General features: G+C 40.3%; 1 long non-coding RNA gene across 1 annotated transcript; it reads left to right on the top strand.

The window, feature by feature from the left end:
• Window positions 1–315: 315 nt before the first annotated feature.
• On the top strand, window positions 316–9,677 carry LOC124099762 (uncharacterized). Its single transcript, XR_006854088.2, has 3 exons — window positions 316–500; window positions 7,305–7,442; window positions 8,696–9,677. It is a non-coding gene; the product is annotated as an uncharacterized LOC124099762 (long non-coding RNA).
• The last annotated feature ends 520 nt before the right edge of the window (window positions 9,678–10,197 follow it).

The raw sequence follows: 10,197 nt of genomic DNA, 5'->3' as shown, positions 1-10,197 counted from the left end.
GGGAACCCTTGGGACATGTGGAAGAATGCTTCTTACTGGCCTTCCTGAGGACAGTCCCCACCATCCACCCACCAGATAGAGTGTTACAGAAGCCCCAAAGCACATTGGACCCCAGTCTCATGCCATCCTGGACTGGGCCTTCCCAGCTGCCCAGACATTTTCTTGGAGTGAAAACGGTCTAGAGATGTGATTATCTACCCCAACAGCTGTAAACAGAAATGATCAAGTCTTCTCACACAGAGCTGTTTTGAAATAAAGAGGACTCAGGTCAGCTCAGTTGCACTGGGATTAAGTGCTGGAAGACAGTTCTGATTTTATTTCTTGAATATTTCATGCCTTGGGTAGAGGGTGAAAGGGGTTGGTGGGCCTCTGCGGGTCAGCAACGGAGGCCCCAGGACGTGCCCTGCACTGGCCTGAGAGGGATTTGCCCTGTTGCTGTCCTGGGCATCTGCCCTAGACTGTCCCAGGAGCTTTGTTTGCTCTAACTGCTTCTCTTCCAGGTATGTGCCTCGATGACTCTCTTTCCTTCATTATTGATGCCCTGCGGGGTCTTGCTCCAGACTCCATGAAGAACTGAGCAGGCTTAATAAATTATTAAAACAGAATATTTGAAGCAAGAATGTCACAATTTGACTACTTGATTGTATCTGCCCACCTAGAGGGAAATTAAAATGCTGAAGTAAATGCCTTCCTATCTCCCTTAACTTCTTATTAATGCCTTTTATTCAAAATGGGTAGATGATGAGGCAGGTATGGAAGAATTCCAAATTACAAAAATGAAAATATCTCTTGCATCATTTTATTATGATATTTAAATGTCTTTTATTTGTATACTATACTACTTAGAATTATTCTATTATAAATCTGTAAACATGTTTAATTTGTAACTGTAAAATTGGAAATCTCTAAATATGATATATTTGGAATGTAAACTTATACATTATTATTATGAACATTTATCTAAGTGTAACAGGGGTTCACTTGATGCTTTGACTATCTCTCTTGTGGTTTGAAACTTACATGTCCATTTCTTTTTCCCAATCTTCTTTTCCCTAACCTTCTCCTCCCTGATCTTCTTTTGCGTACACTTCTCCTTTCTGACTCCCTGGGCAGAATCCCAGACTTTGGGACAGGAGTCCCCTGTGTTTCTCCTTTGGTAGCAAAGCAATAAATCTTCTTCTTTTTTCTCAAGACCTTATCTTCATTATTGGATTGGCATCAAGGACAAGGACCTAGCTTTTGGTTACATAAGAACAATAAACTAAACAGCAACTGTACTTAGAATCTCAATATTACAGAATATTTCTTTTTAAAAAAATCATGTTAGCGGAGATCCTTTTTAAAGATATTAGAGATTTTTAAAGTTGTTAGATAATATGGAGCTCAATATTTGTGAAGCTGAGATCCGGTGATAATAAAGTCCAATGAAAAAAATCTAAAAAAAAAAAAAAAAAAGACAAAGTCCATTTTGTCACCCTTTTAAAATATACTGTAGTATTCGTGCTGATTAAACATGGAACTGTAGAGAAAGAGCTCCTGTGAAATGGAAAATAATTCTTATTAATTTCTAATTGTTAGCAAATTGTTTAGAATACCAGGATTCCATGTGAGTGAATCAGCGTGATGGGACTGGAGTAGGCGTCATGAGGGTGAAAGCTATTTCTGTATTTTGAAGGTTAAGCTTGTATGGGCATAGCTGAGGCTCACAGGTGGAAACTTCACACACAAACCCCATCTCTGATTATGTTCAAGGAAGCAATTATGCAAGCTTGTACAAAGCATTTGACACAATAAATGGAGACTAATAGTCTTAAAAGCATTAACGACACCTTTTCATGATGGACCTGAGGAGTCACTTTGCACACGCCCCCTCCAGTGGCTTCCTTTGCCCCTGCCGTAGCTGCTGGTGCGTCTGCCCTCTTCCCAAGGCTGCAGACCCCAGTGTGCTTATCCAAGGGCAGCACACGTTTCTCTGTCTAGGGGGAGATACATGACTTCTTCACTGTCCCTTGGTAGAATTTCATAACTTTCTTTATAGCTCATAAGTGGATTCAAGAGTTACCCTTGTAAATGACATTTTCCTTCTATTCTGTTTTCCAATTGTTTTATTCCTGGGAATTTTTTTTTTAATCTATTGGTGTGTCCCTGTGTATGTAGGGTAGCTTATCCTGAATGGCTGAGTTAATCTTTTTGATGGGAAGGTTGTCTCAAACAGATCTGTCCCTACTCGGGCATGCTTTAATCCTCTTGGTGACCTCTGCTCTCCAGCTTCAAGGCCCAGGCCTCAGAGCTGCCCTCCAGGAAGTCAGTTTCCAAAGGAAAGGACGGGACTCATGACCGTGCTTTCCCTGACTCCGGCCTGGCCAGCCCTTCGTTCATACCCGGGGCGTGTGAGTAAGCAGCAAGGGTTTTGTTTTCTGTTCTTTTCTCCACTCGGGCATTCCAGAGGCATTGTCCAGGCTCAGGTGCCTGGGAAGTTACCTGCGGTTCCGCTGACCTTGATTTGGCCTAAATGGCTTTACATTTTCCTGACGGGCCTGTGAGTTTGAGTCTTGGCAAGTTTTCTTGGGTTAACAGAGATTAACTGAGATAGGCAGACAGTGGCCCCCAAAGATGGACACCCCTAATCCCCAGACCCTGTGAATATGTCACCACGCAGGTAGCATGGGCTTTGCACATGAGATTAAGGGTTTGGTCCTTGGAATGGGAGAGAATGCTGCATTGTCAGAGTGACCCCATCTAGTCACAGGAGTCCTCAAAAGGGCAGAACCATTGGCAGCTGTGGGAGGGAATGTGGATGCCCGGCCAGAGGGAGCTGGGCGCTGAGAATGGAGACAGGGCCGCCAGCCAGGTATGGATTGGTATGGCAGATGTGTGTCTGTGGAAGTGGATTGTGCAAGGAGATGGGTGGTTTGCTGCAGGCCTGCTCACACCTGGATTTTACCCAGTGAGACCCACACCAAACTTGTGACTTACAGGGGAGTAATACAAAAAATTTGCAAGTCCTTAAATTAGGAGTAATTTGAGACAGCAGCAGTAGAAAACTAACACATTGATATATTAGTCGCTTGGACTGCCATAAATACTGCAACTGGATGGCTTACACAACAGAAACTGGTTTTCTCACAGTTCTGGAGACCGAGAATAGAAGAACGGGGTGCCAACATGATCCAGATCTGGTCGGAGTTTCTTCCTGGATGGCAGATGGCCACCTTCTTGCTGTCTCCTCACGCGGGAGAGAATGAGTCTGTTGTCTTTTGTAAGGACACTAATACTATTGGATTTCAGATCATGGCTTCACTCTTATGACCTCATTTAACCTTAATTTCCTTCTAAAGGCCCTGTCAGGGCTTCAAATATGGATTTTTGAGGAAACATTATTCATTCACGACAACTGACTTCACATTTTAAAAAATAAATTTTTCTTTATTGGTATGTGTGTTATGTTTCAAGGGGGTGCGCTCAGGAGTAATTAGTATTTGTGATAATATTACCCTTGAAAATGTTTGTATTTTATATTTTATCTTTAATTTTATTGTTATTTTATTTTTTTAAAATACCTTTATTTTATTTACTTATTTTTTTATGTGGTGCTGAGGATTGAACCCAGGGCCTCTCACGTACCGCTGAGCCACAACCCCAGTCCTTAACTTTAATTTTAAAATAATTTTAATTTTCAGAAAATTCACAGGTAGCAAGAGGAGTTCCCTAGTCTCTGCGTCCAGCTTCTTCTGTGTTAGCATCTTGCATAAACTTAGCATGAGCCCAACTGAGGATCCCCGGGAGGCTGTAAAATAGTAATGGCTAATAGTGGCAGGCTGCATTAGAATCTCTCCCGTTCTTCCACAGTGTCTGTTTTGTGTTCCGGGACGCAATCTAGGGTCCCCCATTATATCTAGCTCTCCTGTCCTCTCTCTTGTCTTCCTTAAGTTGTAGTTCTTTCTCCGTTTCTGTGTCTTTCATGCCCTTGACATTTTTAAAGGAGTTTTGGTCAATTATTTTTGAATTGAATATCTTCAATTCAAAGTTAGTTGTCACCTTTTTTTTTTTTCAAAGAAAGGATCTCTCAGTGTTAGTGCCACTTTCTGACTTGACTTATAAACATGGCCAAAAGTCAGGTGGCCAGGAGATCCCATGTTTTCTCGGCCTCAAGAGGGCACTTTTACCTCTGATCAACTTGACAGACACCCCGTTCTATAGCTTTCTGCTTTTCCCAGGTACGATGCTCACCAGGATCCCAGCTCTGCTGCTCTAATCCAGTTTCTCAAAGCAAATTCAAAACAGCTGGAAATAACTTCATGTCTTAGAATGGGAGAAATCGCTTTAGTGAATTGACCAAGCCTGGGACTGATTAGAGGACGGATGCCTCACGGAGACAATGATTTGGGAGTTGGGGTAAAATAATAATGGCTAATAGCAGCAGATGTTAATCAGTGATAGCCATGTATACACTATGTGCCAGGGGATGTAAATTAGCTAATTTATTCCTCTCAACCACCTTGGATGGAGATAGAAAACCGTAGCTCTGAACAGTTAAACAATTTTCTTGTAATCATGTAATCTGGAGAATATTAGATTATTTGGTGGTTAATAAACCATATTATATGTTATGGTTTAGATGTGAGGTGTCTCCCCAAGGCTCATGTGTGAGACAATGCAAGAAGGTTTAGAGGTGAAATGATTGGGTTATGAGAGTCCTAACCCAATTGGTGCATTAATCCCCTATGAGGAATTAACTTGGAGGTGACTGTAGGCAGGTAGGGTGTGGCCAGAGGAACTGGGTCATTGGGGTCTTGCCTTTGGGGTCTATATTTTTTTGAGCCGAGCCTCGTCTCTTTCTCTCTCCTTCCTAGTGCCATGTCGCCAGCTGCTTTCCTCCACCACATCCTTCCGCCATGATGTTCTGCCTCACCTTGGGTCCAGAGCAATGGATTTGGCCATTTATGGACGGAGACCTCTGAAACCAGGAGCCCCCAAATAAACTTTTCCTCCTCTAATTGTTCTTGTCAGGTCCTTTGGTTGCAGCGTTGAACAAATTTACTAAAACGCTACCCAAGTTAGTTGTCACCTAAGGGTAGGAAGGAAGATGAAGTCTTTTTCCACACACTATGTGTGTGGAAAAGCTGACTTTAACTATTTAAAGGAGGCAAATAAATGAGAAGAGAGTAAGAGAAAACTGCTGATCAAAAGACCCACAGAGTTGAAAGATTCCTTAGCCATTGTCCAGACTAACTTCTTCCCAGCTGAGGCACATTATTTTTCTACCAGAGAAGTATCCAACCTTCACTTAATTCTTTACCAGATAGTCATTGTATTTCTGGGCAACTGTGACTTTTCCTTCCTTGGAGATAAAAACTGCTTTCTGAATGTTGTCTTCCATTGTCCAGTCAAGTTCTCTGGAGTTAACAAGGTAATTATAAATGTCTCTTTCACTTGAAAGTCCTCAAATATTTGAAGATAACAGTACTGTTCTCCTTAAGTCTCTTCATTTCTGTTTGCAAGTTCTTTAGTAATTCTTCATGTATATGATTAACAGTCTTCTTACTAAGCAGGGTCTCTATTATTTGATTAGAGGTGGGCAAATACTGGAAGAGCATTTCAATTTGAACTTGACATGAAAAATAAAAGAAAGCCATGTCAAAATTAAGGCAACTTAGATACCAGGAAAAGAAAACCAGGGCCTATAGTGAGCAGCAGTTAAGTGTAGGAAAGTAACCTACCGAAGAATATTGCATACATAATAAAAGTCTGGAAAAACTCAGGGTAGTATCATTTCAATAATTATTCCTTTCAAGGTTTCCCTTAGAAGAACATGTAACTTGGGCTTCCTGAGAACATAATTTGGAACACAATCTGAACATTTATTAACTGGCTTCTGCCTGGCACTTAAAATGCTTCCTATCAAGGAGATTTGATTGGCCGAAGAGACTCTTGTCTTTTGATGCTGTCAACGTCAGAGGAGGCTGCAGAGTGGATCTCTTCACAACTCATGGCCATTTTGTAATTTTGCCTTTCTTTCCTTCTCTTCTCTTGCTTTACTTCTAGTTGACCCTAAGACATAATTTACCCCAGCAGGGACAGTCTCCGGTTGTTCTGTTTGCACAGGAAGCACTGTTATTGTAGAGGTCCAAACTTTAAATTCCTCTTAAAATTCAAAATAATTGAAATAAGAAAGTGACTCTTGAAATACGTTTAAAGTTCTCGGTATTCACACTGCTATTTTTAACTAATGTCTTGTAGTAAAACACCCCCCTCCAAATATAGCAAAGTAATGCCATTTCTTTTGCCTAATGCTAATTAAATAATCTCCAAACTTAAATGCTAAGAGCCTATTGAGTGATTGAGTCGGCTGAAATTAGCCTGACTCACCTACAGTTCTTTTTTCACCTCTAAGTCCCTTTATAGCTCTCCTGCTGAATGTCTTGAGTTGCTGGTAGTTGCAATAACTTGTGGCCACCCCATCTCTCGAGGGCATTGCATAGCAGTGCAGACAATTTCTACTGTTCATAAGACTGTGAGTTATATCTGTCTCCAGAGAAGTAAAGTTGATGTTTTGCAATGTTTTTGAGATTCCAGGGGCCCATCATAAAAAGAAAGGAGTTTTGTCCCCCATGAAACAAGGAGATGTTAAAATTTTATCAGAATATAGTTGAAATGAAGAGTTCATCTTAATAATATGGTACAGAGGGAATGAGCATTTGATGTTATATTAATCATTTGAAAGGTTATTTTAAAAAAAGAGACATGCCCAGAATTTTGTTCCCAGTGTATTTTTAGCAAGATCGAATGTCATAACATTTTAATGAAGATATTTGCTCTATGTAATTAATCATTGATTGAAGAAATGACTTAAGTTTTGGGGTGAAAACAGCACATTTAGTTAAAATATTCTGCTTAAAGATTCTACTTCTAAACTTATTTTCAAAAAGCTAATTGTTCAGCACAAGGCTGATTTCTGAGTGCCATGGCTTCTTGGAATATCATCAGAGTGATTCAGTTGGAAAATATGAAGAAAATCTTCAAGGATTGAAATTTTTCCCCTTGCCCTTCTCCTGTGTCACCAACATGTTGTTTTAAACAAAGAAAGCAGTGCTTGGGCCAGTACTGCCAGGTGCCAGGCACAGTGTGGAGGGTCTTCAATGCCTTGTGCACACCTTGGTGCTGCCTCGGGAGCTCCTTGGGATGTTCAAGCACAGTATCATAATGCTGAATTTTAGTTTTTCATGGAAAATACAAAAAACCCCAAGCATATTAAATGTTAACCATGTTTGTTGACTCTGATGCCTTTTGTCTACTTGCACTAGACAGGGGTGTTTTCTCTGTGGTGTCTAATGGGAGCACAGGCCCAGGAGGCTCCCCATAACCGAGAGGATGCACACTGCAGCCCACTCCACTTTGCTCCATCCAGAAGAATGCAGTGTATACATCTCCTGCGTGCCAAGGTAAGCAATTGCAAATATTATCCACCTGAAATTAATGCTTGAATAAAGAACGTCAAAAGTTTCTGAAAAGAAAGCAGAGGTTGAAGTTAGTACTAAGAATGCAAATATCAGCACACAATAGGGCATTGCAGAGCAAGCAGGGCTTCTATTAGTGAGCTCTTTGTCAGTCATATTGTAAGTGAATAATAATAATTATAGCAGTAATAGTGATTATTGATTCAAGATCAAGAAGTTATTCCTCCCAAACTCAAAACTAGTAAAAAATATTATTTTTTATCCCATTTTTCTTTTTCTTTATGATATTACATATTGCATATATAACAGATAAGTTAATTAGAATTAACAATGTATATTGTACCTTCAGCTGTATTAACTAATAATACACTAATTCAGAAGTTTTATTTTAAAAAAATGTTGAGCTAAAGAGCCAATTTTTTCTTTATAGGTAAATGAGGTTATCAAAGAAGTTTGGACCAATTTTTTTCTCAAAGACTAAAAAGATATTTATTTTTAAAAAAGAATTCCATGCCATTCATTACCAATAGCACACTGTAATAATTCAACTCTCTGCCTTATAAGAGAGTTATTGAAGTCATCTTACAGATGGGCAGAATAAATCTCTTCTTATTTATTTTTGCCAGTATTAATTTGTAAGGTACATGCACATGGTTTGCTTGATTCTAACCTGGAATGGATGCTCTTCCCTACTTAACTGAAATTTGGGGCAATGTAGATAGCAGGAACAGGCAAGTCTAAATCTGAGTTATGCAGTGGGATTGGGGCCAATAGGCAGATATTATTTAATTTTCCAATGTCATGAGAAATTAAGAGGTGAAAGCACTATGTGTGTGGAAAAGCTGACTTTAGCTACTTAAAGATTTTCTAAAAAACCTAAACATTTTTCTTATTTTATAGCTAAAAATATTCTTGAGATCATGGGAATATACTTAAGCTTTAAACTAATGTAGTGTTTAGTTAACAAGATAGGCCATTCATTATTGATCCTGTTTTTATCTTTATCTTTGACAAATTGACTTCTGCCATATTCTTTTTTAGTTTACTTTCTCTTTCGTCAGGTCTGACTAGCATTGGGAAGAACATTAGATTCTCTGAGGCTTTTGGGTATTTCCTATCACTGAACATGTGTAGGGTTTTTTGTTTGGTTTTGTTTTTGCCTAAGCAGCACCTTTTCACTCTTCCTCTGGGAAAAAAAAATTCCTCTTTAATTTTGGAAACTTCCTTTCCCATTATAGGAAGAGCTGTCAATCACACATCCTTGAAACCTCCGTCAATGTCAGGGCCAAGGACTTGAGGTGGTGCTTGGATTCAGGCCAGGATTTCTGTCAAGGACATCAAGAAAAAAGAGCTCCTCCGGGTTTGCCGGTCTCTGACTGTAAGGACTAAGGGGACTTGGAGATTTGTGGCCACCTTTACTCCACAGAAAGAGGGCTTGCCCAGAAAGGAAACCAAGACAAGGCAAGTCAGATAAGGAGGAAAGGTCCCAATGTTTGAACCTCTGCTCTGTCCATGCCTAGTGGGGCCACACTGCAGGACTCTATTTTTCCAGCAATTGAATTTCCTATTCTTGTTTGAGCTAGGTTTGTGTCAGTGTGTGTCACTTGTTACTAAAACTTTCTGAGTCAGGCACCTAAAGGGAAAACCATATGCACCTATGGATTGACCTACAAAAATGGCAATTTCTTACGGTTTAACCCAATCTAATAGGAAATTCAGGCAGTCAGAGCCTCTGATGTCCCATTTCCCATAGCTCTGTGTTCTAGGTCTTTTGAGTTTTAGTTTCCTCATATTGAAAAGTTGATGAAGACAAAGCACGTGGACATCTGTACACTAGCTCTTTCAACATGTGACACTCATTACTAACAGTTACGGTTGGTGTCCCCCCAAAGCACATATGTGAGAAAATGCAAGAATATTTGAAGATAAAATTATTAATGTAACACAAACAGTGGATTAATCCACTTGAGTGAATTAACTGGGTGTTAACTGTAGGCAGGTAGGGCATGGCTAGGTCACTGGAGGTGTGCCTTTGGGGTTTATATTTTGTCCCCGGTGAGTGGAGCCTGCTCTCTGCTTTCTGTTTGCCATATCCTGAGCTTTCTTTCTCCTCCACACCCTTCTACCATGATGTTCTAGATCACTTTGGGCTCAGAGTGATGGACTTGGATGACCATGGACAAACAACGAGCCAAAATAAACTTTTCCTCTCCTAAGTCATTCTTGTCTTTTGGTCACAGTGACACCAAAGCTGACTAAAATGCTAACGGAACATCTGATTCCCTGAGATCTATCATAGGGCCATCGTACTAGTGGTTCTCAAGCAAGATCTGAGAATGGTGGCATGTGTGAGGCTGTGAGGATGTCTAGGTTCACCAGAGGATGTTATAAAACCCCAACTTGTGGTACTTAATCTTCCCTTCACTGAGGAGGAATCAGAAAACCCGTCTGGCTTCTAGTGGTGCTGTTGACAACTGACCAATATCAGGTTTTCTTATGTTAGGACAGTATTCCATTTGTGAGAAACCAAGGGACAGCTCTGTTAATGAGGCCATTCTTAGAAGACAAGAAGACGCTAACTGGAGGTGGGAGGGAAGCTAATACATAGGCAGTGTGGATTTTATGGTGCTTTTGGCCAGTACAACCAATCCTACAACGACCTCAGTAAATAGGTATTCCTGCTTGAATAGAAGATAGATTAGCAGTGTCTGAGCAGCTCTACCAGGATCCTGACTACGTT

Source organism: Marmota monax, unplaced genomic scaffold (assembly GCF_021218885.2).
Source record: "Marmota monax isolate L192 unplaced genomic scaffold, Marmota_monax_Labrador192_F-V1.1 WCK01_AAM20220418_F8-fsc00026, whole genome shotgun sequence".
Taxonomy (NCBI): Eukaryota; Metazoa; Chordata; class Mammalia; order Rodentia; family Sciuridae; genus Marmota; species Marmota monax.
Note: the sequence above shows the minus strand (reverse complement) of the source record. Positions and strands in the feature narration are given on the sequence as shown.